The sequence below is a fragment of the Alosa alosa genome, chromosome 22 (genome assembly GCF_017589495.1).
Source record: "Alosa alosa isolate M-15738 ecotype Scorff River chromosome 22, AALO_Geno_1.1, whole genome shotgun sequence".
NCBI lineage: Eukaryota > Metazoa > Chordata > Actinopteri > Clupeiformes > Clupeidae > Alosa > Alosa alosa.
Window position 1 is genome coordinate 27,690,593 of NC_063210.1, and position 5,417 is coordinate 27,696,009.

Sequence of the window (5,417 nt, forward strand, 5' to 3'; positions counted from 1 at the left end):
AGTGTGTGTGTGTGTGTGTGAGAGAGAGAGAGTGTGTGTGTGTGTGAAAGAGAGACATAGAGGGGGTGGAGAGAGAGTGTGTGTAAAAGAAAGAGTATGTGTGTGTGAGAGAGAGAGTATGAGAAAGAGAGTGTGTGTGAGAGAGAGAGAGTTAGGGGGGGGGTTAATGCCAGCCCAGAGTGAAAATCACAGATTATTAAGCATCCCGTTGAGTGCTGGTCTATTCTAAGTCATGCATTCTGCCTGGCCTTCCATGCATAGCGTCATTCAGGGACAGACGGCGTGACAGACAACACCAGATTAAGTCTGTGAAACGCCATTGTTTGCGGCCCTTGTGGAAGAAAACAATGCTCCGTGTCCTCGTGCTGTATGCGTTTTTATGCCGCTGGCGTGAATGGTCGTCTTCAGCGTGCGCTGGGTCCCTCTCGCTTGAATATTCCATTCCAGAAAGCGCCGCTCGGGCCTGGAATTAGGGTTGAGAGGCGCACGCTCAGCCACAGTCAGCCACAGCCACGGGCGGGAGCTACGTCAGCAGCGCACGCCTCTTCAGACTGATCGAATGGAACAGCTGAGGACGCGCGTGTTCAAGCAGAAGAGAAACACGGAGCTCATCGTTGCCCCGGCTGAAGCGTGAGGGTACGACCCAACGACCGACAGAGCGCTCAGAGGACGGAGAGGGAGTTCGGCCAGGCCTACGTGGGAACAGTTGTTCCTGTAGTAGGTTGTCAGGTAATGAGTTTTAAGGGCGTTAAGGGAAGTGGGTGATTTCCAGACTGCGAAGAGCAGCGAGAAGGTCCGCGGACAAAAGAGACGACTGGAGAGCAAGACAGCCCGTTGCTGTGCGAGCCCTGACAGTGGCTCGCGGAGGAGAGTCAGCGCAAGAACGCCGTTGAGCGCGTGAGGAGTGTGTCTGCGCTCTGATATTGCCATGATCCCCGGACGTGCCGAGAGAGATTAACGTTAACACCACGCAAATTAGGGGGACCACAACCGTGACAAATTTCCTCAGACTGACGGAGGCTGATGTGGTGTGACCGGGGATAACGGAACAGTCCACATCCATCGGTTTTTGGAGGAACCCAGAGATTGCTATATTATTTGGAGGCTCGTGCAGGCTTCGACACTTTGATTTATTTATGTTCGGTGTCATTAATTTATGATCAGACGGAGCAGCTCCCCAAACGCACGACTGAACAAAGGATTCGGGAGAAACGAAGACAATAACCCGATTCTGCCACCTCCGATAAGACTTCCCACCGACTCGTGAGCCAGTGTACCCGAAGAATCAGGAGACTATCTCGCTCCCCGGGGTTTCGCCAAACATCGGCACGAAGTAAACTGCTCGGAGAGCGTGAGTTGCTACGCCGACACTACGTGAATGGAGTGGGGAACTACCAGGCTCCGCGGCGGGAGACGGTTCGAAATGTGACATTTTCTTGGTTCACCCCTGAAAACACGTGACACGTGCATTCTGCAGTCGTTTCCATCAGATTTGTTTACATCGTTCAAGGTAGGTCTCGCGCACACATACACAGCTGGGTATCAATAGCAGAGTGAGTGTGTGTATTGCAAAATTATGATGGGTGTGTGAGTGTGCTGATGTGTGCTCGTCATGTGTGTACAGGCGCGAGCGAGCTGCAGTGGCACGGCCCTCAGTTAAATCGCGAGTGTGTTACGTATTCTGGATGGGTTTTATAATATGTCCAGTTTTGTGCGGCGGACGGTGACTTGGGGATGCTGCCGCAGCAGATGCGCGTCTAAATATTTCAGTCCGTCTTGGCAGAGAGCGGAGAACCGGAGAACAGTGTATACTAACGCAGCTCACCGCGCACCGGACTCGCGCCAGTGGCGGGCCGTACGCGCTCCGGAGGGCAGCTGCCAGCAGTGTTTTTAATGCGGGCTCCTCGTGCGTTGGGATCGCGGGTCTGACCTCCGGCATACATGCATATGTCCTCGGTCAGTGCGTGTCCAAGAGCCGTTTTTAACGGAACGAGCACACTAACACCACGGTGGTCAGTGAGGGAGCGCCTGTCCAATAACTGTTTTTAACGGAACGTGCACACTTACATCACGGTAGTCAGTAAGGGAGCGCGTGTCCAAGACCTGTTTTTAACGGAACGTGCACACTAACACCACGGTAGTCAGTGAGGGAGCGCGTGTGGCTGTCAGATTGGGATGGGAAATCAACATGGAGGCTTCTGTGTGTGTGTGTGTGTGTGTGCTGTGAGTGTGTGTAGTGTTTGTGTGATTGGTGTGTACGGTGTGGTGGTGTTTGTGTAGTGTCCACACAGACCTATGTGTGTGTGTGGTGTGTGTGTGTGTGTGTGTGTAAGTGAGCATGTGTGTGTGAGCGTGTGTGTGTCAGTGTGTGTGTGTGTTCTGCTTTGTTGCTCAGTAGGCCTGTAGACTGTAAACAGGGCTGTTGCCTCAGTGCTGAAATGTCAGGTATGATGCCATGCTCCTAATTTAGAGTGTGATCTACAGTGTGTGTCCCTTGAGCTGCACACACACACACACGCCAGACACGCACGCACACAGTATGTGTCCCTTGAGCTGCACACACACACACACACACACACACACACACACACACACACACACACTCTAACACACACTGAACTGAACTGGTCAGATCCTATGGAATGCAGACAGAGGTATAGGCAGGTATAGGACCAGAAACATGGAGGTCTGTGTGTGTGTGTGTGTGTGTGTGTGTGCGTGTGTGTGTGTACCAGGAGGACCATGGAGGTGTAGAGCAAGAAGAGTTCACTAGAACATCATGCTGCTCTGGATGCCCCTCAGTCGTCATGGAACACAGGAAGCTCCGGAAATGGGCAGCACAGCTCAGGAAACTGCGAAAGGGTTTTGGAGAGGTTGTGTGTGTGTGTGTGTCTATGTGTGTGTGTGTGTGTGTGTGTGTGTGTGTCTGTCTGTCTGTCTGTCTGTGTATGTATGTGTGTGTGTGTATGTGTGTGTGTGTTTTGCTCAGGAAATGGAGAAAGGGTTTTGGAGAGGTCTGTAGGAACAAGGATGGGCATGCTTACCAAGAGTGGACACACACACACACACGCGAACGCACACACACACACACACACACACACACACGCACACACACACACACACACGCACACACACACACACACACAACACACAAACTCACGGTCCATCCACCACCACACCCAGAACTGTTACTGTAAAGAGATCCGTAACAATAACGATATCGACGTCCAGTCTGATAAGTATAAAGCAACACTGAGGAATATTGCTCATTAATCTGACTTCTAAAGTTTGTTGGATTCTGATCTTGTATATTGTTCATTCATCTGATTATTGTTCTAGTTATTGTTAGCGTCACCCTTTTTGTTCTAGTTTAATGTTAGCATTACCAGTTGAGGATTGGCCCATCAGCTGGTACCGTCACACCCATGTGACGAGAATACTGGAACCTGAACGTTCTAAAGAATATCTGGGTTCATTGAATTGAACATGGAATTTTAGAACCTTACATTGTTGCAGAACAGAATCTTTTTGCTGTATTGTTCAAAACTCCCATGCTGAAGGGTGAATGGGACTGACCGCTTGGGTGGAGAGTAACAGGGCCCTGATGTGGCCCTGATGTGGGCTTGATCTGGCTCTGATGTGGCCCTGATGCTGGCTGGGAATCTCTCATTCATCACACTGACACACATGAGCACACACATACATCTCCCACATTCCCCCTTTTGCCTGAGTAGTAGGTGACCAGATGAGATTGGCTGAAATGAGGGACGCTTTTTTTTTTTTTTCCGCTGGGCGGTTGTAGGCCTACATAGACTATTATAAAAGATAATGAATTTTCAAACCTGTATCAAAACACATTTTCATTCAAACATCAATTCTGCCTCACAATACAGTCATTGTAAAAAAACTGCGTAACAGTGCAAATCAGACCTTTCTGAATAAGGATAATATCCTAACGCTAATAACAAGCCTTGCCAAAACTATGGGTCATTAAGTAAGAATACAAAATAATTGTTAGATTAAGTAGATTAGGCTATGTTAAAACGACATCGGACATTAGGCCGAACGTATTTTTTTTGCACACATGACGCCTCCCCTCCGTGAGAAACACCAAACTCTCTTCTACACACTTTGCAGAATGCTTTCATCTCGTTGCTTAAGGCTTTGTCAATCCACGGGTACCCCCATCCACTCCTCCCGGTACCTGCATAGACTCTTTTGCTTTTTAGCGGCGTGTTGGGGTTCCGGTACATCAGCCATGTCAAGGAATGAATGAAAATGAGCTAAAATCAGTGCATATTTGCACCTAATTATAGAACGTCAAAAAAGAAACAAAGTAGCCGGGGCTGCATCCAGACACTTAGCTGCCGTCGAGGGCTGCGTGCAGTCGACTCAACCTCTCTACGGACATTTTAATGTTTATCAGAAAATAACTACTCAGTATTCTGATTGAGTATAATTTTCGGGACAATTAGGGCAGGATTCGGGATTCGGGACAACTGCTTGGATATCGGGACTGTCCCGAATTTTTTGGGACGTCTGGTCACCCTACTGAGTAGCCATTTAGCCTACTGTGTGCTAACTGAAATTATTTTGGTTTATAGTCACATCCTGTTTCTGACTAGATCTACTAATCACCTTCTTTAGTCCACTTCATCCTCATTCGCTCATTAACTTCTGAAATTCTTTATAATTTCTCAGCCCTAAATCAGCCCTGGTATATAGTTAGCCCTGGGTTCATTCCATTGAATTGATCGTGACCAGATCAGCCCTGTTATAGTCAGCCCTGGGTTCATTCCATTGAATCGATCGTGACCAGATCAGCCCTGTTATAGTAAGCAGTTAGCCTGATTAGCACGCAGATCTTATCAATTGTAATTGAGAGTGGGAGTGGTTCTGGAAAAGGTTCACTGACTTACAGCTTCCAGCAGGGGTGTAATTAGCAGTGAAATTAAACTCTAATTGGTGCATTAACTCTTACCCTATTGTTTCAGAAGTGTAGCAATCTTGTAAACGAAGGTTTTTAAAGAAATACATGTCCATGTCAGATTAGCGATTGTATTTGCCTGCCTGTGTTTTAGGGACATTGGAAGTGGGGTTCATAGCCTCTGGGGTATGGATATCCCCAGGCTAGTAAGCAGCAGGTTCATTCTATTGAATTGATCGTGACCAGATCAACCCTGTTATAGTCAGCTGTAGGATAATTCTACTGAATCGATCGTGACAAGATCAACCCTGTTATAGCAAGCCCTGGGTTCAATGTACTGAATCGATCGTGACAAGATCAACCCTGTTATAGCAAGCCCTGGGTTCAATGTACTGAATGGATCGTGACCAGATCAACCCTGTTATAGCAAGCCCTGGGTTCAATGTACTGAATGGATCGTGACAAGATCAACCCTGTTATAGCAAGCCCT

The 5,417-nt window shown here is 48.2% G+C and overlaps 1 protein-coding gene across 1 annotated transcript in view; it reads left to right on the top strand.

Annotated features, from left to right (window-relative positions):
- The first annotated feature begins 248 nt into the window (after nucleotides 1–248).
- Nucleotides 249–5,417, top strand: part of gprc5ba (G protein-coupled receptor, class C, group 5, member Ba) — a 23,570-nt gene continuing 18,401 nt past the window's right edge. The window contains 1 exon segment of the mRNA XM_048233425.1: nucleotides 249–1,510. The gene's annotated coding sequence lies outside the window, so the exon portion shown is untranslated.